Below are 26,240 nucleotides of genomic sequence, written 5' to 3'. Positions count from 1 at the left end.
TCCAAAACTGGATGGGAGCGTCACGGACTAGCACCAGGACAGCCTGATAGCTGAAGGTGTGATATTTACTGTTGGTGAGAGTTCATTGAGAACTTTACTAACTAATGCCCCCACCCCACCACATCATGGGGCAAAAGGGACTTCTGCTTTTATAAGCAGAATTATCGCCGATCCTTCATCGTCGCTGGGTCAGAATCCTGGAACTCCCTCCCTAACAGCACTGTGGGAGCACCTTCACCACACGGACTGCAGCGGTTCAAGAAGGCGGGTCACCACCACCTTCTCAAGGGCAACTAGGGATGGGCAATAAATGCCGGCCTTGCCAGCGATGCCCACATCCCATAAACAAATAAAAAAATAAGCTGGGTCTATGTCTCAGCCGCCCTGGTGTGAAAGCAGGCGTGTTGGCCCCTCACCGTACGGGCGCTGATCTGAACAACTGCTGTGCACATTAGACCGGCGGATCTAAGAGAGAGAGTGAGGGGCAGGTGAGAGGCCTCGGCTTGGGTTCATTGCTCTGATTCTATCCTATTGCGGTTGTACAGACATCCCACGGGGTGTAGTGTCAGTCAGTCACTGACAGTGACGGTGAAATGTAGTGAGTGCTCCTGTTCCCCATCAAAAGAAATTCTCGTTCCTTTCAACATTATTTTAAGTTTTTAATTTGGATTAGGATGTACAAGATAAGAACAATTTGGGTTGGAGAACCACTTAACACTTATAAAGAAAGAAAGACTTGCATTTATATAACGCCTTTCACGACCTCAGGATGTCCCAAAGGCTTTACAGCCAACGAAGGACTTTGGACTGGACTCACTGTTGTAATGTAGAAACGTGGCAGCCAATTTGTGCACAGCAAGCTCCCACAAACAGCGATGAGATAATGACCAGTTAATCTGTTTCAGTGATATTTATTGAGGGATAAGTATTGGCCAGGACACCGGGGAGAACTCTCCTGCTCTACAATATAGTGTTATGGGATCTTTTACATCCACCCGAGAGAGTAGACTGGATCTCGGTTTAACGTCTCATCCGAAAGACGGATGACTCACTATGAAATGAAACGGCCCTTGGGAATCTGTGTAAAAATGCATGAGACAGCTTCAGGCTCTCACTTCGCACCTGGTTGGTATTTGCCCAGCTGTAGCATCGCTTCCTGTGCTCACAATCTCTGTAAAACCAACCCTGACCCTAATGCTATAAGCACAGGGTTAATCAGACTGGCCCGAAGCCGACTGACGCTGTACTGCTGCTGAGCTCTCTTCATAGTGTGGCAATGTTAACCTTTCACCTTTGCTTGTTAAGTTAATTTAGATGCGGTGACCACTGAACTAAGGCTGATCTCGAAGCAGTGGTCAGTTTAATCACTTCAGTAAACCTAAAGACATCCCAGTGCAGACTGATCCAGATATTTCACAGAACTTTAATCAGTTGATAACAAGTGTGTGAAAAACAAAGGAAACCCTCTGGGGATACATCCTCCTTTTTAATTGGGGTTTCTGTAGAAGCAGAAGATTGGCTGGTATGGAATGGCACCGAATCAAAGACACACTTACAATCAAAGGTTTCACCTGGTAGAATAGCAGAAACTAGCGATAAGATAACAGAGTAAGGAGTCTCATTAACACAACAGAAAAATAACTCTAAGTAAACAAAACTAAAATTATCGATAAGGGGACAAGCTGATTAAAATTCACCTTATATAGGGCCGTAATTTAACTTTTGTACAATCTTAATGCAGAAACATGTGGGTAGTCACATCGAGCGGGGTAAGAAAAAGATATAAAAGGTGTGTGTTTGTACAGATACCACAAGGTCTGATCAACCTGTACACTGAGCTCGAAGCTGTGACACGTTTCAGTCCCCGACTAAAGCAGCCAGCCTCAGTTGTAAATGCTGTCTTTTTTAAGTGTATGTTTAAGGACTATTGCCTGTGCTGTAAGCTTAATAAATCTCTGGCCCCTGATTTTCAATGTTTAAGAACCCTGTTGATTTGAGGAATGAATTATAAATGAGATCCTCTCCTCCATCAATGCACTGAGCGTCTTTCTGTCATTTGCTGCTGGTGATCAGATTCGCACCTTTAAACAGTTCACATTGTTCTGAATGAACTCGTATAGATCTCTGGCTCTGCTTGTTCCAAAATCTGTTCTCGAGTACTTCTCCAAAATGTTGTAAAGTTGCCCTATGAGAAAAGCAGCAGAATGTTTGATGACATTACACTCAAACCAGCTCGCCAAGGTTTTTCACTTAATTTCTTGCCTCCTCTCCTGAAGGTACCGCCGCTTGCTGGGGTACAATCCCACGGGTGTTAGCCGTAGCCTCCCTCCCCCGGATCAGTGTGTTAATCTGTGCTTGGACAGTAAGTAGTGGCAGGCTATTCAGCCGCTTGGGGCTTCACATATGCACCTGATTCTACCTTTACCATGTCTGTCTGTCCACACAAGCGCACACACACACACCCACACCGCACCCCACACTCACACCCACACCAACCCACACCCACACCGACGCCCACACACACTCTCACACCCACACTCACACCCACAGCCACACTCACACCCACAGCCACACTCACACCCACACTCACACCCACATGAACACACCCATGAATACGAACACAAATGCACCCACGAACACGCACACACACGAACACACACACACCCATGAACATGCACGCACACACACACACACACCACACCCCACCCACACACCCACACACACACTGACACCCACACGCACTCTCAAACCCACACTCACACCCACAGCCACACTCACACTCACACCCACACTCACACCCACACGAACACACCCATGAACACGAACACACACGCACCCACGAACACGCACGCACACATGAACACACACACACCCCAAGAACACGAACACACACGCACGCACACACACCCACATGCACACACGAACCCACGCACACCCACACACCCACGAACACACACCCACCCACGAACACACACCCACCCACGAACACGCACACAACTACATACAAGCAAGATATACTAATCAAGACCAGGAGCTGGGCTGATTTTGGCCCATTCCCCCACACCCGATAAGAATGATGATGTGAATTATAGCAACTCACCAAGGCCCTGCTTTAACTCTGCTAACAAAGCACGAAGCAGGAATGGAACCAGGGATCCTCCTCTAAACCCCAGTCTCACGTTGGGAGGTTAATTTTCAACTGAGCCATTACAGCAGCTCGCCTTCACACAAGTGCTGAAGGTCTCGGTAAACTGGTGGTGTAGGTATTCCTCATCTTTCCCCGAGTGATGCCACTGGATGGCTTTATTGATGGGCCCTCTACTCCTGCTCTTTCATGTTCTCGACAGTTAGAACCGTCACAAAAGCATTGACAACTACACATTGACCTAACGTTTGAGCAGCTGTGGCTCCTGTTCCTGATCACTATCCAATGGCGTCGAGCAGAAAATACCAGAAACCGCTGCTGTCTCTGAGCTCACACCGTACACTATCCATCTTCTAGTTTGGTTGGTACTTACCCACTGTGACATCTTTCCTTTGCAAAAACTGATGCATTTCATATATGCTTCTCATCAAGGCCCTGTCCCCAAAAGTAAAGTACACCACGTCCCTCTGTGCCTGAGCAGCTGCCATTATCTGAAGGAGAGCTGTGGAAAGAAAGCATGATTTCAGAGTCATAATAATTACAGCACAGAAGGAGGCCGTGAGGCACCTCAGGTCTGCACTGGTGCCCGTTCTGCAACTGCAGCCTTCGACTCTAATCCTGCCCTTCCTCTATACCTTTACCGTCTTCCTTTTCAAATACTGAATCCAGTTCCCATTTAAATGATGTGTGGGGCTCTGCCACAGCAGCCACGCGTGGTAAAATGTTCAAGGTTCAAATAACCCTCTGCACGATCAAAAATTCTTCTGATCCTGGTGCTGACGCCCTCTTATTCCCTGTATCTGTGCCAGTGTGAGCAATCTTTGTCTGTGTAACTTGGGCCATTTTATGTTAAAGGCGCTATATAAATGGGTGTTTCTAGAATTGTTCCCATGGATGCAAGCACCTGGCTCTTTGTCTCTGGTGGATTTTTATTTTCCATTCAGGACACAGCAGAAGATTTGCAGCTTCTCTGGTCATTATCACAGTGCTGTTTGTGGGAGCTTGCTGTGCACAAATTGGCTGCTGCGTTTCCCACATTACAACAGTAACTGCACTCCAAAAAGTTCTTCATTGGCTGTGATGCGCTTTGGGATGTCTGGTGGTCGTGAAAGGCGCTATAGAAATGCAAGTCTCTCTTCTCTTCCTGGGCGCTAATGCCACCCACTTCCTTCAGGTGGCAGTGCTGAGACCAGCACCTTCCACTGAATCGATAGCTCCACCAGCAGCAGCGTGCTGGTACTACAACTGCAGTATTTACCCAACTTGCAAAACTCACGGGGAGAAATTCGGTAGCTTAGCGCCTGGCAGGGCGCTAACGGGGCACTGAGGCAGTAGCACCGCGGTGAGGTGAATCCAGCAGCGCATGCCAAATTCGACCTCCCACCCCCGTAGCACCGCCGCTACGATTAGCGCCGGGGACTTCAGCAGCAGGCAAATCGTAACGTCAGTGAGTGTGCAAAGGTCACTGGGCGCCCAATCTGCCAAATTAAGCATCATCCCCTGCCTTAGCGACTCGCCCAACAGCGGTAATGGGAGGGGGCGTGAAGCAGGCATATGTCGGCTCCAGGGGCGCTATTTAAAGGGATCAGTCGCAGCTGTCAGGTTAGTGCTGTTTCAGTTTGCGATTGTACAAGAGTTTAATTCAGTCATTTAAAAGTTCTTTAGTATCAGGAGTGTTGTGGCCACTAAAAATTAGTTACATTTATTCTGACAAACTTTCAAAGTGCTACACATCGTTACATTAATGGGGGCTGTACTGGCAGTCAACCTCGCCCTCCAGGGTCTACAGCAGAGGGAGAGGAGGAAGCGAGAAAGATTGCAAGATGTGGCCTGAGGGAGGAGGAGGGCCATCAGGGCTCTCAACAGGAGGCCTTACCCTCCGAGGGTATTCCGAGAGCACTTCTCCTTCCTCCAATTAAGCGAGGAGCAGTGCATTAGAAGGCTCTGCTTCAGCAAGGATGTGGCCACCTCCTGCAACCAGACCTCGAGCCTCAGATCAGGTCGACCATGGCTCTCTCTGTGGCAGTCAAGGTCACCGTCGCCCTCAATTTCTTCGTCAGTGGTTCCTTCCAGTCTGCAACAGGAGATATAGCGAACATCTGCCAGTTCGCAGACCATCGCTGCATCCGGGAGGTCACAGAGGTACTCTACAGTAGGAGAAGGGACTACATTTCATTCCCCATCACCAGAGAGAAGCAGGACAAACGTGCATGTGGCTTTGCCAGGATAGCGGGCTTCCCCATGGTGCAGGGCGCCAATGACTGCACCCACATGGCTTTGCCTGAGGTCTCCGTAACTGCAAAGACTACCACTCACTTAATGTGCAGTTGGTGTGTGACCACAGACAGCAAATCCTCAATGTGAATGCCCGCTATCCTGGCAGCACCCACGATGCCTTCATCCTGCGCCAGACCGGTGTGCCAGCACTCTTCCAGCCATCACATCAAGCTCGCGGCTGGCTGGCTGGAGACCAGGGCTATCCGGTCTCCACCTGGCTCATGACTCCCCTCCACAACCCCAACACACCTGCTCAGCACTCATATACTGAGAGCCATGCTGCCACCAGGAACATCATCGAACAGACCATTGGAGTGCTCAAGCAACGGTTCCAGTGCCTTGACCGCTCGGGAGGAGCCCTTCAGTACTCGGCTGAGCTGGTGTCCCATTTCGTTGTGGTCTGCTGCATGCTCCACAACTTGGCCATCATGAGGGCCCAGCTGTTGCCACCAGGGACTGCGAAACAACCTCAGGAAGAGGAAGAGAGGGAGGAGGAGGAGGACGAGGGAAAGGAGGAAGAGAAAGAGGAGGAGGAGGAGGAGCAGGAGCGAGGGAGGAGGCAGCCACTCAATCTTTCTTCTGGAAGGGCGGTCCGTGACAGCCTCATCAGACTGCAGTTCCAATAAATTAAACCCCAGATCCCCATTGCTCACCACATCCCCATCATTCCATCCCTGTCGCAGGTCACATCACAGCACAACGCTGAAATGAGCGACATCACAAAATCATCCAAAGCCAATTAATAATAATCAGTGAACACATATTTGCAACAACACTATTAACTATTCACCCTGGTGCAATCCCTTAGTGCCTCTTGTTACTGTGCCTTTGCCTACCCTAGTGCTCCTACCAAATGTTGGCCCAACGGCTGCAGCACGGTGGGGGGAAGGCTGCTGAGTGTCCGTGCGGGAGACTTCAGATGGCCTTGTGGATCGCACTCGACCAGCTCTGGGCCTGGAAGGCCCGGCTGTAGACTGCACCACCTCAGCATTGGCGGCAGCAGTCTGGGCTGGCTGGATGACAGGCAGCGACAAGGGCAATGGCGGAGTGCCAGTGGTGGAAGCAGGAATGCTGTCATCCTGAGAGAGGACAGTAACTTCCTGCTCCACTGACACACTGCCACTCCCCCGAGGCAGCACCTCAGCATCACTGCCAATCTGCTGGAGCACAGATTGCTGGCCTGCTGTGACACCGTGACACTGAGTGCGGTTTTCAACAGAGTGCTGAGAGTTGGGTGAGTCAGGGAGTCTTAACTGGTTGCTGAAATCAAACTTTTGTTTGTTTCACATTTACTGTGTACTGTTTAAAATCTAAATTTCCCAGCTTTAAGCAGGGTTAAAAAGGGATAAACAAGTCCTACAACTCAGAGCAGCTGAAGGCAGTTAACAAGGGAAACTGGAGTAATCTGGTTAACCTGGTTCTCATGTAGCTGGGCTCAGCAAGTCTTTGTTTCAGGGCCCATAAAAACAGGCTTTGAAGTGCGATTTTGCACTGAGTGCGGTTTTCAACAGAGTGCTGAGAGTTGGGTGAGTCAGGGAGTGTTAACTGTTTGCTGAAATCAAACTTTTGTTTGTTTCACATTTACTGTGTATTGTTTACTGTTTAAAATCTAAATTTCCCAGCTTTAAGCAGGGTTAAAAAGGGATAAACAAGTCCTACAACTCAGAGCCGCTGAAGGCAGTTAACAAGGGAAACTGGAGTAATCTGGTTAACCTGGTTCTCATGTAGCTGGGCTCAGCAAGTCTTTGTTTCAGGGCCTATAAAAACAGGCTTTGAAGTGCGATTTTGCACTGAGTGCGGTTTTCAACAGAGTGCTGAGAGTTGGGTGAGTCAAGGTGAGGCAAGGCCTCAGAGCTTCGGCGGGTGCTTCAGCGGTAGAGCGGGCCTACAAAGGGCTCCAGAGACCAGGTAAGGCTTACTTTACTGGTGGTATTGAATTAATTTAATTTAAATTGATGAAAGGGGTAGGTCATGCCAGGAGGGCCCAGCCCCGTGATATGCTCCTCTTGCTCTATGTGGGAATTCAGGGACGCTGCCAGTGTCCCTGACCAACACGTGTGCCAGAAATGCATCCAGCTGCAGCTACTAATGGGCCGTCTTGGGGCGCTGGAGCTGTGGGCGGATGGGTTGTGGAGCATTCACGGTACTGAGAGGGTCGCGAATTACTCGTACAGTGAGTTGGTCACACCGCAGGGTAGGGCTGCACAGGCAGAAGGGAAATGGGTGACCACCAGGCGGAACAATAGAAGCAGGCAGGTAGTGCAGGGGACCCCTGTGGCCATCCCCCTTTCAACCAGGTATACCGCTTTGGATACTGTTGGGGGGATGATTTATCAGGGGAAGGCAGCAGCAGCCAACTTCCTGGCACTGGGGGTGCTCCTGCTGCCCAGGAAGGGAGGAAAAAGAGTGGGCGAGCAATAGTGGTAGGGGATTCTATAGTAAGGGGAACAGACAGGCGTTTCTGTGGCTGTAGACGTGAATCCAGGATGGTTTCTTGCCTCCCTGGTGCCAGGGTCAAGGATGTCACTGAGCGGCTGCAGGGCATTCTGGAGGGGGAGGGCGAACAGCCAGAGGTCGTGGTCCACATTGGTACCAACGACATAGGTAAAAAGAGGGATGAGGCCCTGAAGCAAGAATTTAAGGAGCTAGGTAGAAGATTAAAGAGCAGGACCTCAAAGGTTGTAATCTCTGGATTACTCCTGGTGCCACGTGCTAGTGAGTATAGGAATAGGAAGATAGAACAGATGAATGCGTGGCTAAAGGAATGGTGCAGGAGGGAGGGCTTTAGTTTCCTGGATCACTGGGTCTGCTTCTGGGAAAGGTGGGACTTGTACAAGTCGGACGGTTTACACCTGAACCAGAGGGGGACCAATATCCTTGCGGGGAGGTTTGCTAGCACTGTTGGGGGGGGTTTAAACTAACTTGGCAGGGGGATGGGATACAGAGTGGAGCTATAGTAGGGGGTGATTTATAGCCAAATACGGAGGAAAAAACAAGTCAGCTGGGAAGGCAGAGCAAATATGTGAAGGCAAAAGGGAATATGGCAAGGCTGGAAGGCATTTATTTTAATGCAAGTAGTCTTGCAAATAAGGTGGATGAACTGAAGTTGTTGTTGAACACATGAACACATTGTTGCTATCACGGAGACATGGTTGAGGGAGATAGAAATGGCCTCTATCTGCACTGTGGGGTTTCTGTGATTCTGTGACTGGCAGCTCAATATTCCGGGGTATAGAATCTTCAGGCGAGACAGAGGGGGGTGTAAAAGGGGAGGGGGTGTTGCAATATTAATTAAGGAGTCAATTACTGCTGTAAGGAGGGATGATATATTAGCGGGTTCCTCTAATGAGGCCATATGGGTAGAACTTAAAAACAAAAAGGGGGCAAGCACTTTGCTGGGAGTGTACTATAGGCCCCCAAACAGTCAGGGGGAGATAGAGGAACAGATATGTAGGCAAATCTCAGAGCAGTGCGAAAATAATAGGGTAATAATAGTGGGGGATTTCAACTTCCCCAATATTAATTGGGATAGTCAGAGTGTGAAAGGCTTAGAGGGTGCAGAATTCTTAAAGTGCATCCAGGAGAGCTTTTTGAGCCAACATGTAGAAAGTCCTACAAGAGAGGGGGCGGTACTGGACCTAATTCTAGGGAATGTAGCCGGGCAAGTGGTGGAAGTGTCAGTAGGAGAGCATTTTGGCGACAGTGACCATAATTCGGTGAGATTTAAGGTGGTCATGGAAAAAGACAAAGACAGCGCGGAAATAAGGGTTCTAAATTGGGGGAAGGCCGATTTTAATATGATAAGGCAGGATCTGGCCAAAGTGGACTGGGAGCAGCTACTTATAGGAAAATCCACAACAAAGCAGTGGGAGACTTTCAGAAGGGAAATAGAGAGAGTACAACGCCAACATGTTCCCGTAAAGGTCAAGGGTGGGACCAACAAGCAAAGGGAACCTTGGATGACAAGGGATATACAAAAATGCATTAGGAAAAAAAGGGGGGCTTTTGGCAGTTACAAAAGACTAAAGATGGAGGAAGCCCTAGAGGAGTATAAAAAGTGCAGGGGCATACTTAAAAAAGAAATTAGGAGAGCGAGGAGGGGCCATGAAATAACACTGGCGAGCAAAATAAAGGAAAATCCTAAGATGTGTTATAAGTATATTAAGGGCAAGAGGATAACCAGGGAAAGGGTAGGGCCCATTAGGGACCAAAGTGGCAATCTGTGTGTAGAGCCAGATGATGTAGGCGGGGTTTTAAATGAATATTTTGCATCTGTGTTCACTATGGAGAAAGGCGATGTAGACATAGAAATCGGGCAAGGGGACTGTGATATACTTGAACATATTAGCATCGAGAGGGAGGAGGTACTAGTGGTTTTAGGAGGCCAAAAAGTGGATAAATCCCTAGGCCCGGACGAGATGTATCCCAGGCTGCTGAGTGAGGCAAAGGAGGAGATTGCAGGGGCTCTGACACAAATTTTCAGAACCTCTCTGGCCACAGGGGATGTACCAGAGGACTGGAGAACAGCTAACGTAGTACCATTATTCAAGAAGGGTAGCAGGGATAAACCAGGGAATTACAGGCCAGTGAGCCTAACATCTGTGGTAGGGAAATTATTGGAAAAAATTCTGAGGGACAAAATTAGTCTCCACTTGGAGAGGCAAGGATTAATCGGGGATAGTCAGCATGGCTTTGTCAAGGGTAAATCATATCTGACCAATCTGATTGAATTTTTCGAGGGGGTGACTAGAGGGGTGGATGAGGGAAATGCTGTGGATGTGGTATACATGGACTTCAGTAAGGCTTTTGACAAAGTCCCACTGGTCAAGAAGGTAAGAGCCCATGGGATCCAGGGTGCCTTGGCACGTTGGATCCTAAAGTGGCTGAGTGGCAGGAGGCAGAGGGTGATGGTCGAAGGTTGCTTTTGTGACTGGAAGCCTGTGTCCAGTGGGGTACCTCAGGGATCGGTGCTGGGTCCCTTGCTGTTTGTGATCTACATAAATGATTTGGATGAGAATGTAAAAGGTATGATCAGTAAGTTCGCAGATGCCACGAAAATTGGTGGGGTGGTAAATTGCGAGGAGGAAAGCCTCAGGCTACAGGACGATATAAACGGGTTGGTCAGATGGGCGGAAAAGTGGCAAATGGAATTTAACCCTGAAAAGTGCGAGGTGATGCATTTTGGACGGACAAATAAGGCAAAGGAATACACAATGAGTGGTAGGACCCTAGGAAGTACAGAGGGTCAGAGGGACCTTGGTGTACATGTACATAGATCCCTGAAGGCAGCGGAACAGGTAGATAAGGTGGTTAAAAAGGCATATGGGATACTTGCCTTCATTAGCCGAGGCATAGAATATAAGAGCAGGGAGGTTATGATGGAGCTGTACAAAACGCTGGTAAGGCCACAGCTGGAGCACTGTGTGCAGTTCTGGTCGCCTCACTATAGGAAGGATGTGATTGCTTTGGAGAGGGTGCAGAGAAGATTCAGCAGGATGTTACCTGGGATGGAGCGCCTCAGCTATGAAGAAAGACTAAACAGGCTGGGGTTGTTTTCCTTGGAGCAAAGAAGGCTGAGGGGGGACCTGATTGAGGTGTACAAAATGATGAGGGGCATAGATAGGGTAGATAAAGAGGAACTTTTCCCCTTAGTAGGGGGGTCAATAACAAGGGGGCATAGATTCAAGGTAAGGGGCAGGAGGTTTAGAGGGGATTTGAGGAGGAACTTTTTCACCCAGAGGGTGGTTGGAGTCTGGAACTCACTGCCTGAAAGGGTGGTAGAGGCAGGAACCCTCACAACATTCAAGAAGCATTTGGATGAGCACTTGAAATGCCATTGCATACAAGGCTATGGACCAAATGCTGGAAAATGGGATTAGATTGGACAGGGCTTGATGGACGGCGCAGACACGATGGGCCGAAGGGCCTCTTTCTGTGCTGTAAAACTCTATGGCATAGAAATTCACTTTGGGCCCGCCAGCTGGCGTGCGCCCAAAAGTTAGCACTGAGCACGGAGCCAGTTGCGACCGTCAGATATTCAGTTTTTGCGCCCCAAGTCGGAACCGGGCGCTATTCCAGGGTGTGCCCGCCCCCGCTTGGGGCGCTGAAACTGAATTTCAGCGCTCTAGGCGCCGCTGCGCCACCCGCTGCAGAGCGGCAGGCTGCGGTACTGCAGGCCTCCTCCTTCTCTTAAGGGGGAGGTGCCTGCAACGGGGAGGTCGCCGCTGGATAGTGCCGGCAAATTAGCCCGGCACCACGGAGAAGTGCCGGGTTTGCGGAAAGCAGCTGGCAATGCCACAGGGGGGTGGTGGTGGAGGAGGCCGGGGAAGGAAGTGCGGGCAGGCGGCCGCCGAAAAAGCGGCCGGCCGCACCTCCACTTTAAAGCGCCCCATTAAGGCTACAGTACGGCCCCGTTTTCTGATCGCTGTTTGCGGCTGCTGCGGAAGAGGTGGCCGCAACTCAATATGGGGGTCGGGCCGGTAGCGGGGCGGTAGCGGGGCACTGCGCACACCGATGACGTCATTGGTGCCCGCGCAGTGCTAACGGCTACCGCCGCCATTACCGCGGCGCTGAATATCAGTGCAAACTCCTCTATTGGCGCAGAGGCCCTCTTTGGGCGGTAACTGGCTGCAAAGCTGGCAGCGCCTTACTGAATGTCTAGGCCTATGACTCTAAACTCTATGACCGTGAAAACTCCGGTGGACGGTGGTCGACCCAGCCACGATGGCAGCAGCCAGAGCTTATGTGGCATCAAGCTGAGACTGCGTGAAAGCAGTCTGAGAATCGATGGCACCAAGCATAGTCTGCATTACAGCACTAAGACGTTGCATGGCTTCAGTCTTTGCTGCAATGGAAGCTGCGACATTGCCCATCACACGCGGCAACAGGTCTGGGTCTCCACTGTTTCTCAGGGAGTTCACCGTCCTTTCCAGACTGGAAATGACAGGCTCCATGGTGTGTACAGAGCTCTGTGCAATGTTGGAGGCGGACTCCTCCACGCTCCTTCCCATTGCCGAGAGGCTCTCGGGCACCCTTGCCATTGCACCTATCACCTCCGTGTGCATGCCCATCACCCTTCTTCTAAAGAGCTCCCCATCAACGTCCTCAACTGAGTCCTGTGCAGCAGAACTCGCCCTCCGGGGAGCTGACGCTCATGCTACCCTTTCCCCCTGGCCTTGCTGCAGCCCACTTGTCCCCGGTGCATGACCCTGTGCAGATCCCGCTACTATACTAGCCTCTAAAGAACGCGTAGTGCCAGTATCTGAGCTGGTGCCTGTGGGTGAGACATGCAGTGACACAGTGTGTTCTTCGTCCTCCTCTTCTTCCGCCTCACTCTCTGTGGTACCCTCAGGGACAGGATGCTCAGCTGCTTGCTCATTATCTGAAAGCATAAAGGCACAAGAGTCGGGTTAACATAGAAACATAGAAGACAGGAGCAGGAATAGGCCATTCGGCCCTCGAGCCTGCTCCGCCCTCAATGCAATCATGGCTGATCATCCAAATTCAGTACCCTGTTCCTGCCTTCTCTCCATATCCCTTGATCCCTTTAGCCTTAAGAAATATATCTAACTCCTTCTTGAACATATTTAATGAAATGGCATCAACTGCCTTTTGTGGTCGAGAATTCCACAGGTTCACCACTCTCTGGGTGAAGAAATTCCTCCTCATCTCAGTCCTAAATGGCTTACCCCTTATCCTTCGACTGTGACCCCTGGTTCTGGACTCCCCGGCCATCGGGAACATCCTTCCTGCATCCAGTCTATCTAGTCCTGTTAGTATTTTATAAGTTTCAATGAGATCCCCTCTCATTCTTCTAAACTCCAGCGAGTATAAGCCCAATCGACCGAATCTCTCCTCATACGTCATTCCTGCCATCCCAGGTATCAGCCTGGTAAATCTTTGCTGAACTCCCTCCATGGCAAGAACATCCTTCCTCAGATAAGGTGACCAAAACTGCACACAATACTCAAGGTGCGGTCTCACCAAGGCCCTGTACAACAGCAGCAAGACATCTTTGTTCCTGTACTCAAACCCTCTCGCTTCAAAGGCCAACATACCATTTGCCTTCTTAACCGCCTGCTGCACCTGCATGCTTACCTTCAGCGACTGGTGCACAAGGACACCCAGGTCTCGTTGCACTTTCCCTTCTCCCAATCCATTGCCATTCAAATAATAATCTGCCTTCCTGTTTTTGACACCAAAGTGGATAAGCTCGCATTTATCCACATTATATTGCATCTGCCATGTGTCTGCCCAATCACCCAACCTGTCCAAATCATACTGGAGTTTCTCGGCATCCTCCTTACAGCACACACTCCCACCCAGCTTTGTGTCGTCTGCAAACTTGGAGATATTACATCCAATTCCCTCGCCTAGATTATTAGTATATTGTGAATAGCTGGGGTCCCACGTCCGATCCCTGCGGTGCCGCACTAGTCACTGCCTGCCACTTGGAAAAAGACCCGATTATTCCAACTCTTTGCTTTCTGTCTGCCAACCAGTTCTCTATCCAAGTCAATACCTTGCCCCCAATCCTACGTGCCTTAACTTTACACGCTAATCTCTTATGCGGGACCTTATCGAAAGCCTTCTGAAAGTGCAAATACACCACATCCACTGGTTCTTCCTTATCAATTTTACCAGCTACATCCTCAGAAAATTCCAGTAGATTAGTCAAGCACGGTTTACCTTTTGTAAATCCATGTTGACTTTGTCCGATCCTGTCACTGTTTCCCAAGTGCTCTGCTATTACATTGTTATAATGCACTCTAGCATTTTCCCCACTACCAATGTCAGGCTTACCAGTCTATAATTCCCCGTTTTCTCTCTACCACCTTTTTTGAATAGTGGGGTAACATTAGCTACCCTCCAATCCATGGGTACTGTTCCAGAGTCTATAGAGTTTTGGAAGATGACCAGCAATGCATCTACTATTTCTAGGGCCACTTCCTTAAGTACCTCGGATGTAGATTATCAGGCCCTGGGGATTTATCGGCCTTCAATCCTGTCAATTTCCCGAACACCATTTCCCTACAAATATTGATTTCTTTCAGTTCCTCCCTCTCATTAGAACCTATGTTCCCCGACATCTCTGGGAGGTTATTTGTGTCCTCCTTTGTGAAGACAGAACCAAAGTATGTATTTAATTGTTCTGCCATTTCTTTGTTCCCCATTATAAATTCCCCTGATTCTGACTGCAAGGGACCTACGCTTGACTTCACCAATCTTTTTCTCTTCACATATCTATAAAAGCTTTTTCAGTCAGTTTTTATGTTCCCTGAAAGCTTACTCTCATACTCTATTTTCCCCCTCTTAATTAATCCCTTTTTTCCTCCTTTGCAGAATCCTAAACTGCTTCCAATCCTCAGGTTTACTGCTTTTTCTGGCCAATTTATATGTCCTCTCCTTGGATCTTATGCTATCCCTAATTTCCCTTGTTAGCCACGTTTGAGTCAGCTTTTTTTTTTATGCCAAACTGGGATGAACAGATTCTGGAGTTCATTCATGCGATCTTTGAATGTTTGCCATTGCCTATCCACCGTCAACCCTTTGAGTGACATTCCCCAATCAATCGTAACCAACTCTCGCCTCATACCATCATAGTTTCCTTTATTTAAATTCAGGACCCTAGTCTCTGTGTCAACTACTTCACTCTCCATCTTAATTAAGAATTCTATCATATTATGATCGCTCCGACCCAAGGGGCCTCGCCCAACAATATTGCTAGTTAATCCTTTCTCATTACATAATACCCAATATAAGATGGCCTGATATCTAGTTGGTTCCTCGACATATTGGTCCAGGAAACCATCCCGTATACACTCCAGGAATTCCTCCTCCACTGTATTGTTACTAATTTGGTTAGCCCAATCTATATGTAGATTAAAGTCACCCATGATAACTGCTGTGCCCTTATTGCACGCATCTCTAATTTCCCTTTTAATGCCATCCCCAACCACCACATTATTGTTTGGTGGTTTATATACCACTCCCACTAACGTTTTCTGCCCTATGGTATTTCTCAGTTCTACCCATACAGATTCCACATCTTCAGAGCCAATATCTTTCCTACAATTGTGTTAATCCCTTTTTAACCAGCAGTGCTACCCCACCTCCTTTTCCTTTTTGCCTATCTTTCCTTAAGGTGAGGGGAGGGGGCAGGAAGGGAGAAAGGCATGCATACAGCATGATTAGCTGGAAAGTGGGAAAGGCTTGTGTGGTGAGGGGGAAGTGGGATGTGAGGAGGAGGAGTAGGGATGAACATACCATTGTTGTCCCTAAGAGGGTCAACATTGCTGGTGGCCACAACGCCCACCACCTGGCACCCAATAATCTGCAGCACTCTCCTCCAGCTCAGACAGTGGTCGGGTGTCAGGTTTTCCCCCGCCTGTGTGCTCCTGCTCCCTCCTGTTGTGAGTGACCTTGGCCTGCAAGAGAAAGGAAAGTGTGTGAGTGAGTGCGGAGCAAGGTGTTTGGGAGATGTGCCTGCCACAGTTGAATAGCTGCCATTGTTTGCAAGGTGTGAGATGTGGGTGTGAGTGTTGGTAGGTAGAGATTGTTGGTGGATGAGTGCTGGGGGAGTGGTGCTTTGGGCAGTGTAAGAAGATTGTGGCTCAGATGGTGGTATGTAGCATTTGTTGAAGCGTTGACTCACCCTGACCACACGAGTGAGGTTGTTAAATTTCTTCCTGCTCTGTGTGTGGGTCCTGGGGACCACAGTGCTGCCCGAGACCTGCTGGGCTACCTCCCTCCACATGGTGTGGAAGACTTGCGGTGAGGGCCTCCTGCCACTTGCTGGGTACAGCACAGCCCTCTGTCTCTCCACAGCGAAGACCAACTCCTCCAATGCTTGGTTGCAGAATCTGCGGGCTCTCTCCCTGGGCCGTTGATCGGCCATGAATACAGCTGCTTGAATCATCCGGCTCCTTGGGCTTGGCCTGCTCCTGCTTGCTGACACAGGTTCACAGGCAGCAATGCTGAGAATGAGGTTCTGCAGCATCAATGAACCTCCCCTCTAAGAACTGGAAAGAGCCTGTGGCAATGATGACCTTCGATTAGGCTGCACCTGACATTGGTTAGTGTTTTGAGTGTAACGCCACTGAGCTAAGCCGTTAGCACTTGATTTAGCGCTGCCATCCATTCTCTGAGCGACTACACTGAACTTTGTGTGCAGCAAGATTCATTCGCGCATGGCGTTAAATCTCAAACTTTTCCAAAGTTAGCGCCCACTCCTGGGCTATAATGAATTTCTCACCCACAGTGGCCTCAGATGGTTGTACTCCACTTGAGGTGGTCTTTTACTAACGGCAGTTTAACAATCAACCAACCTTTAAGCTGTACATCCCCTTTGTATGCTTCACAGCCCCAGTTGCCGGTGGCGATGGCGGAATGCTGATTGGCTGGTATCACACAGTGTGAGAATCCACAGGAAGCCTTCAGAGGAGACACAGCATTAAAGGCACCAGACTCAAAGCCGTTAAATCTGACCAACAAACAAAATGCAGTCAGAGACGCCTTTTATTTCCAGCCTTCGCCTCTCTTCTCCAGAAGGTGCTGACACTGGCTTGGTCCAGTCTCGCCCCCCCCACCGTCCTGCGCATCCTGTCCCACCCCCACCCCATCCCGTCCCACCCCGTCCCGTCCCCCCACCGTTCTCTGTCAACCATCCCTCCCCCACCGTCCCCTCCCCCAGCATCACCTCCCCCACCGTCCCTTCCCCCACCATCCCCTCCCCCAACATCCCCTCCCCCACCGTCCCCTCCGCCCACCATCCCTCCCCCACCATCCCCTCCCCCCACCATCCCATCCCCCCACCGTCCCCTCCCCCACCCACCGTCCCCTCCCCCACCGTCCCTCCCCCACCGTCACCTCCCCCACCGTCCCTCCCCCACTGTCCTCTCCCCCACCGTCCCTCTCCCACCGTCCCCTCCCCCACCGTCCCCTCCCCCACCATCCCCTCCGACCACCGTCCCTCCCCCACCGTCCCCTCCCCCACCGTCCCCTCCACCCACCATCCCCTCCGCCCACCATCCCTCCCCCACTGTCCCTCCCCCACCATCCCCACCGTCCCTCCCCCACCGTCCCCTCCCCCACCATCCCCTCCCCCACCGTCCCCTCCCCAACGTCCCCCTCCCCCACCGTCCCCTCGCCCACCATCCCCTCCCCCTCCGTCCCCTCCCCACCGTCCCTTCCCCCACCGTCCCCTCCCCCACCGTCCCCTCCCCCATCATCCCCTCCCCCACCGTCCCCTCCCCCACCATCCCTCCCCCACCATCCCCCTCCGCCACCTTCCCCCTCCGCCACCGTCCCCTCCCCCACCGTCCCCTCCCCCACCATCCCATCCCCCACTGTCCCCTCCCCCCACCGCAGCAGCCCCAACACTGGGCTGGCAAGGCCCAGCTAACTCCACACTGACCAGTGATCTAAGCAAGGATCGCTGTGGCTCAGTACCAGATGGGACAAGTTCCTTTAGCAGTGAGTGGAACAGCAGCGACTGTGGCAGCCCCAAGCCACACCAGCAGGTCGAGAGGAGAGGGGCAGAAACCCAAATCATTTCCACAATCTTATCTGTGACCAGTGACTAAAATGTATAATTCTAATTTTGCTGCTGATACCTTTAAGTATTTTAAATAATAAGTTATTCTCTCCCTTTTCCCAAATGGACGTCGTTGGCTACGAATGGGTGAACCTTCTCCCTGGCCTCTGCTGTGAAACTGGCTGTTGGGAGGCGAGAGCAGAAAGTTGAAGCAAAGTAGACCGCTTTGCTCACGCCAGTGGGGTGACTCTAGCCAAGCCCGGAGAGCAGCTCCAAGGGCCCACACCCTCCAGAAGGAAGTGACCACTAATGGTGACCAGTAATGAGAAACCCCCTTGGCTCGTCCCAACTAAAATGTGTAAATTTAGATCATTTGTAAATTGGCATCAATGAAGCGATGTCCAGGGGTTCCCGCTAGTGGACACCAGGTGGCTGCACCCATGGTCACCTCGGTGTGTGACCGAGATCAGGACCGAGCAGGCAGGCTCAGGCAAGGGTCCACTTTTCACATCCAGCTCGCCAATCAGACAGCTGGTTAGATACAGACTGGAGTTCAGGCCGGCTGCAAGATACAGTTTGTAAGTCTGCAGGGGCCGCTGATTGCGTTTTTAGAATTTCAAAAAATTGTACCTGTTTCAATCAACCTCGGACTTCAATGAATCCTGAAACTTAAAAACGCACGAGGTGAAGTAATGTTGTGCGCAGTAATCCTTGCCTGGCTGTCACCCTGAAGCCCTGTGATTAAGATCAGGAGCTAACCTGTGGGCCGCTCTCACTATACGCTGGTACTGTGTGTGGGTTCCCAACAGGACCTGCTCGCCTTTAAGTTGGTTACTACACACTTTGCATCCGTTTCAAGCTGTGTGACCACGGATGTCGAAGGCGGCCAGTTTCCTTTGCTGGGTTGTGTTCTTCCTGTCTCAGGACTTACCTTTCTCAGCTCCCTCTCCAAAAACCGAGGTTGTTACTGGTCCATGGGGTTGCGAAAGTTAATAGCATCAATGGCCACTATCTCTGTACTGCGCCTCAGCCAGGAATCCCTGGAAAAATGGAAATGGGATGAATATTTCTGTTTGCAAAGACCCCGAATATTCACTCCCCACTCCCCAAGGTATTAATGTGGCACGGGTGGTGATTTATTTAGATAGTGAAAATAAACTTAATTCCCAGAGCAACTGAAATATTGGCAATCCGCCAGAACAAATGAAACTACGGACAGCAAATGCCCCTTCAGACACTTTCTTTTCACAGACCATGTACAATCTGCCCTTTCACAGACAGGTTGTCTCTGCCCACTCTCCTGAAGGTGGTGCCTCCCTCACTGGAGCAGTGACCAACATCAGCGGCATTTTCTAACAAGGTAAAACCCTGAAATTTCTCACTGATGCCGAGTGTATTGCCAGGATATTAGTCTAACGCAATTTTCTACCTTATTCAGTTCTGTCCTACAGGGGGTTTATATATAGAATAACGGATACCCGGGAGTGAGTTACAGGCTGGAATCTAATCAAGGGGTTCGGGGGGTTATATATAGAATAACGGATACCCGGGAGTGAGTTACAGGCTGGAATCTAATCAAGGGGTTTGGGGGTTTATATATAGAATAACAGATACCCGGGAGTGAGTTACAGGCTGGAATCTAATCGAGGGGTTCGGGGGTTTATATATAGAATAACAGATACCCGGGAGTGAGTTACAGGCTGGAATCTATTCGAGGGGTTCGGGGGTTTATATATAGAATAACAAATACCCGGGAGTGAGTTACAGGCTGGAATCTAATCGAGGGGTTCGGGGGGGATTATATATAGAATAACAGATACCTGGGAGTGCGTTACAGGCTGGAATCTAATCGAGGGGTTCGGGGGTTTATATATAGAATAACAGATACCCGGGAGTGAGTTACAGGCTGGATTCTAATTGAGGGGTTCGGGGGTTTATATAAACAATAATGGATACCCGGGAGTGAGTTACTGGAGACATCAGCTCGCGTTTCTCTGACTTTAGCCTCTAACCTTCTGTAACAGAACTTCCTCAGGGCAGTGTCTGAGGCCCAACCATCTTCAGCTGTTTCATCAATGACCTTCCCTCCATCATAAGGTCAGAAATGGGGATGTTTGCTGATGACTGCACAGTGTTCAGTTCCATTCGCAACTCCTCAGATAATGAACCAGTCCATGCCCCCATGTAGCACGATCTGGACAACATTCAGGCTTGGGCTGATAAGTGGCAGGTAACATTCGTGCCACACAAGTGCCAGGCAATGACCATCTCCAACAAGCGAGAGTCTAACCACCGCCCCTCGACATTCAATGGCATTACCATCGCCGAATCCCCCAGCATCAACATCCTGGGGGTCACCATTGACCAGAAACTTAACTGGACCAGACACATAAATACTGTGGCAGCAAGAGCAGGTCAGAGGCTGGGTATTCTGCAGCGAATGTCTCACCTCCTGTCTCCCCAAAGCCTTTCCACCATCTACAAGGCACAAGTAAGGAGTGGGATGGAATACTCTCCACTTGCAGCTCCAATAACACTCAAGAAGCTCGACACCATCCAGGTCAAAGCAGCCCGCTTGATTGACACTCCATCCACCACCTTAAACTTTCACTCCCTCCACCACAGGCGTACCGTGGCTGCAGTGTGTACCATCTCCAAGATGCACTGCAGCAACTCGCCAAGGCTTCTTCGGCAGCACCTCCCAAACCCGTGACCTCTGCCACCTAGAAGGACAAGGACAGCAGGCGCATGGGAACACCACCATCTCCAAGTTCCCCTCCAAGTCACACATCATCCTGACTTGGAAGTATATCGGCCGTTCCTTCATCGTTGCTGGGTCAAAATCCTGGAACTCCCTCACTAACAGCACTGTGGGAGTACCATCACCACACGGACTGCAGCGGTTCAAGAAGGCGGCTCACCACCACCTTCTCAAGGGCAACTAGAGATGGGCAATAAATGCTGTCCTTGCCAGCGACGCCCACATCCCATGAACGAATTAAAAAAAATTCTACCCCTCTCGATATAAAGGCTAACATTCCATTTGCCTTTTGATTATTTTTTGTACCTGACTACATTTTAGTGATCTGTGTACACGGTGCCCTAAATCTCTTGGGCCCTCCACTGTTCCCAGCTTTTCACCATTTAGAGAATACTCAGATCCATCCTTTCTTGGCCCAAAATGGATGACCTCACACTTACCTGGGTTGAAATCCATCTGCCAGGGTTTTGCCCACTCACTGAATCTCTCAATGGCTCTTTGTAATTTTATGCTCCTGTCTACACGACTTACTATACCACCAATCTGTGTCATTGGCAAACTTGGATGTACGGCTCTCTAATGTGTTAATAAATATAGTGAATAGTTGAGGCCCCAGCACAGATCCTTGTGGGACACCACTAGTCACTTCCTTCCAACTCGAGTACACGCCCATTATCCCTGCTCCCTGTCTTCCACCGCAGAACCAATCTCCTCACTAGGTCAGTAATTTGCCTTCAATTCCATGAGCTTTAATTTAGGTCTTGTGTCTTCTGCAATTATCTTGCATTCTTCACATAATTCAAACCTGCCTGACCTTGTCTCTCAATCAGCACTTCTCCCAATGCAAATAGCTCAAGTTTGGAGAGTCTTTTGATAACTTGCCCCCAAAATATTTTTTTTTTTTAAGTTCTATAAAGTGGGCGCTCAGAGACCCACTTCCTGCACTCTTCCCCACTCACTTTCTTTCTGTTCTACAACCCAAATCAAAGCCGGAGATACATAATCCCATTCCAAAAGAAGAGGGTATCCAGATCTGCACTTTGTGTTCAGCTGGAGTCCCAACACCTTCAGGGGCCCAGGCGGTCAGGCGGAATCGCTCTGACGCAACACCTCATATCATCTCAGAAATGTCCCAGAGCACTTCACACTCAATGAAATACATTGAAGTCACTGTTATATGGGCAAACACAGCAGCTAATCCGTACAAAGCAAGATCACACAAACAGCAATCAGGTGAATAACCAGTTAATCCATTTTTGGGGGTGTTAGTTGAGGGAGGTGTGTTGGCCAGGATACTGGGAGAACTTCCCGCTGTTCTACAATGATGGCACGGGATCTTTAACATCCACTTCAAAAGGCAGGTGGCACCTCGGGCAGCCTAGACTATGTGCCCTCGTCCTGCATCGAGGCCTGAGCCCACAGCCTTTGGAGTCCGAGACGAGAGTGCTTCCAAGTGAGCCGAGCTGGAACACGGGTGGTTTTTGTTCAAGGTCACCATCAACAGCGGGAGTACTAAAGGCGCTCAGATGGCCAATTCTGATAATCACTATTTCAGGCAAATTGTTGCTCTAAGCATCGACAGGACAGAGGGCTCCAGATCTCCACTTTGAGCAGCCATGGTTACGATAGCCCCCTACACCCAAGCACCATATTCTCTACCTGAATGGGATGTCGCTCACCTTGGCGTCTCATCATTGTAAAATCTGGCCCATCTGTACGAGTCACTGTATCCATTATATTCACTGTAACGCTGAGCTCCTGGAAATCAGATGATTGGGATCAGTGGAATCTCTCAGCATTCGATCACTCTCATTGTCTGCTCTCTTCCTCCGCGCACTGGTTCTGTTTCTCCCCTCTTTGTGTTCCAAGTCTCAGATTGTCACCCGGCCTGCACCAGGGGATGAGACTGGAAATCTGCCCCTCCATGCTCGCTGACGGATGGGAGACTCCCGGGGATTAACTGGCCCATCCGTTTCCCCAGCCTTCCTTGTGAGTTAGAGCCACCTCCCCATCTCTCCTGAAGATGCTGCCTGTGGTGGGGACAGTTTTACAGGGGGGGCACTGGCCCTCCAAAACCTCGTCCAATCGACCATTCTTTAGGTATGAGCACCATCAGTGAGTATCGGCACGCTATCTGAACTGAGCCCAATCCAGTTCAAAGCCACTGTCCAGACACCCACACACTTCCAGCAGGGGTGGCGCGGTGGTTATGACACTGGACTAGTTAATCCAGAGTAGAGCCAGTTCAAATCCCACCAGGGCAGTTTCAGAATTTGAATTCAGTTAAAAAAATCTGGAAGTAAAAAGCTGGTCTCAGTAAAAGTGGCCGTGAAGCTGTCGGATTGTCGTACAAACCCAATTGGTTCACTAATGTCCTTTAGGGAAGGAAATCAGCTGTCCTTACCCGGTCTGGGCCTATATGTTACTCCAGTCCCACACCAACCTGGGTGACTCTTAACTGCCCTCCGAAGTGGCCCAGTGAGCCCCTCGGTTGCGCAGGGTGACTGGGGATGGACAGCAAATGGTGGACTTGCCAGCGACGCCCACATCCCAACAGGTTACGTGATTGGACAATAAGGTGACAGATGGAGTCTAATGTGGGGAAATGTGAGGTAATTCACTTTGGTATAGAAAAACAATGGCCTAGAAATTCAGTGGGCTTTGCGCCCAGTTACCGCCCAAAGAGGGCTTCTGCGCCAGTCTGCAAACTTCGGGCGAACTTCATTGACGCGCTAATTGCGGCGGTAGCCGTTAGCGCTGCGCCACCACCGATGACGTCATCGGTGTGCGCAGCGCCCCGGTTCCGCCCTGACACCGGCCCGATCCCCATCTTCAGTAGCGGCCGCCTCTTCCGTGGCGGCCACTAATAACTTTCGGAGACCGGGTCCGTACAGCAGCCTTAGTGGGGCGCTTTAAGGTGGAGGTGCGGCCGGACGCTTTTTCGGCGGCCGCCTGCCCGCACCTCCTTCCCCGGCCTCCTCCACACCCCGCCCCCCGCGGCATTGCCGGCTGGTTTCCGGGAGCCCGGCACTTCTCCGTTGTGCCGGGCTCTTTTGCCGGCACTCGCGATCGGGGCTCCGGCTGCTGAAGGCACCTCCTCCTGAAGAGAGGGAGGAAGGCCTGCAGTACCGCAGCCTGCCGCTCCGCTGCGGGTGGCGCTGCAGCCACTAGCACGCCGATATTAAGTTTCAGCGCCCCAAGCGGGGGCGGCCACACTCTTGAACAGCGGCCGTCCTCGACTTTGGGCGCTGAAACTGAATATCGGCTGGGCGCAAGTGGCTCCGCGCCCAGCGGTAAATTCTGGCCGCCAGCGAGCTGGCGGGGCTATAGCTAATTTCTAGGCCAATATTTTTTAAATTGTGAGAAACTATTAAATGTTGGTGTTCAGAGAGATTTAGGTGTCCTCGTACAGGAAACACAGAAAGCTAGCACGCAGGTATAGCAAGCAATAAGGAAGGCAAATGGCATGTTGGCCTTTATTGCAAGGGGTTGGAGTATAAGAGTAAGGAAGTCTTGCTACAATTGTACAGGGCCTTGGTGAGACCACACCTGGAGTACTGCGCACAGCTTTGGTCTCTTTATCTGAGGAAGGATATATTTGCCTTGGCGACGGTGCAGCGAAGATTCACTTGATTGGTTCCTGGGATGTCCTATGAGGAGAGATTGTGTAGAATGGGCCGATACTCTCTGGAGTTTGAAGAATGAGAGGTGATCTCATTGAAACATACACGATTCTGAGGGGGATTGACAGGGTAGATGCCGAGAGGTTGTTTCCCCTGGCTGGAGTGTCTAGAACTAGGGGCCATAGTCTCAGGATAAGGGGCCGGTCTTTTTAGACTGAGACGAGGAGGAATTTCTTCACATGGGAGTTTTGTGAATCTTTGGAATTCTCTGCCCCAGAGGGCAGTGGTTGTTGAGTCATTGAGAATATTCAAGGCTGAGACAAATAGATTTTTGGACTCTAGGGGAATCAAGGGCTATGGAGATCGGGCGGGAAAGTGGAGTTGAGGTCGATGATCAGCCATGACCTTATTGAATGGTGGAGCAGGCTCGAGGGGCCGAATGGCCAACTCCTGCTCTTATTTCTTATGTTCTTATGGGAATGAACATAAATAAACCCTGTAAATGGTACATTTTCTACAGCACCATTAATGCAGCAACCGTCACACGGCACTGGAGATGGTACAGGAAAACCATGGGCAAAACGGCAGGTTTGGAGGAGGTTTTTTAAAGGCAGGGAGACAAGTAGCGAGGGGGAGGGAGGGAGAGTGCAGCTACTCATTGAGAAACTCCCAGCTTTTCTCTCGCACATTTGCTAGTGTTCCTTCTGGCAGCGAGCGTTTGCTTAGCGCAGTTTCAGAGTTTGGGAGCTGCGTCTGCCTGAACCATTATTTAAAAAAATCCATCTGAACCGGGCAGTAAATCCCGATAAATCCAAGCAGATCCCGAATTACACCCATGGAGAAAGAACTGGGAATGCTGAGAATGTTCCGAATGGGAGGTTCACCAGAAGCAGTGCAGACGATGGACCCTCGTCCAACCATCAACCCGGCTTTCCTCCCTTCCAAATGCTGACTGTCTATTCCATCAGACCCTGAGCTCTCCCGAATCCGAACTATTTAACCAGGAGGCTCGCTGCCGCTTGCAGCGCAAAGTAACTGAGTTAACAGAGCTGAAACCTCACAGGTAATAACCAGACATTCGTTTTCCAGCAGCTTCTCGGTGAAGAGACGTGCCACGATCAGCTCCGGGTTAATGAGAAATCGGATTTCCTCCTGGACAAGTCCAGAGCCAATAACTCCACCTCCCACCAACGCTGCAGCAAAATCCTCCTGGAATCAACAGGCACACTGGTCACACCGCGCACTGCTCCAGCCCGCACTGGTCACACCGTGCACCACTCCAGCCCACACTGGTCACACCGCACACTGCTCCAGCCCACACTAGTCACACCGCGCACTGCTCCAGCCCACACTGGTCACACCGTGCACCGCGCACCGCTCCAGCCCAGACTGGTGACACCGCGCACCGCTCCAGCCCGCACTGGTCACACCGCGCACTGCTCCAGCCCACACTGGTCACACCGTGCACCACTCCAGCCCACACTGGTCAACCGCGCACTGCTGCAGCCCACACTGGTCACACCACTCCAGCCCACACTGGTCACACCGCGCACCGCTCCAGCCCACACTGGTCACACCGCGCACTGCTCCAGCCCGCACTGGTCACACCGTGCACTGCTCCAGCCTGCACTGGTCACACCGCGCACCGCTCCAGCCCACACTGGTCACACCGCGCACCGCTCCAGCCTGCACTGGTCACACCGCGCACCGCTCCAGCCCGCACTGGTCACACCGCGCACTGCTCCAGCCCACAGTGGTCACACCGTGCACCGCTCCAGCCCACACTGGTCACACCGCGCACCGCACCAGCCTGCACTGTGCTCCGCGCATTGCTCCCGCCCACACTGGTCACACCACGCACTGCTCCAGACAACACTTGTCACACCGCGCACTGCACCA

General features: G+C 50.8%; 1 long non-coding RNA gene across 1 annotated transcript; it reads right to left on the bottom strand.

Moving 5' to 3' along the window:
- Nucleotides 1-638: 638 nt before the first annotated feature.
- LOC147083910 (uncharacterized) lies at nt 639-22,483 on the bottom strand. Its single transcript, XR_015075950.1, has 5 exons — nt 22,398-22,483; nt 18,889-18,997; nt 16,750-16,855; nt 3,519-3,647; nt 639-2,185 (listed from the first exon to the last, which is right to left on the bottom strand). It is a non-coding gene; the product is annotated as an uncharacterized LOC147083910 (long non-coding RNA).
- Between the last annotated feature and the right edge of the window lie 3,757 nt (nt 22,484-26,240).

The sequence above is a fragment of the Somniosus microcephalus genome, unplaced genomic scaffold (assembly GCF_052327205.1).
Source record: "Somniosus microcephalus isolate GS21.2 unplaced genomic scaffold, FLI_Smic_1.0 scaffold19, whole genome shotgun sequence".
NCBI classification, from domain to species: domain Eukaryota; kingdom Metazoa; phylum Chordata; class Chondrichthyes; order Squaliformes; family Somniosidae; genus Somniosus; species Somniosus microcephalus.
The sequence above is the reverse complement of the archived record's forward strand: the minus strand, read 5'-3'. Positions and strand labels throughout refer to the sequence as shown.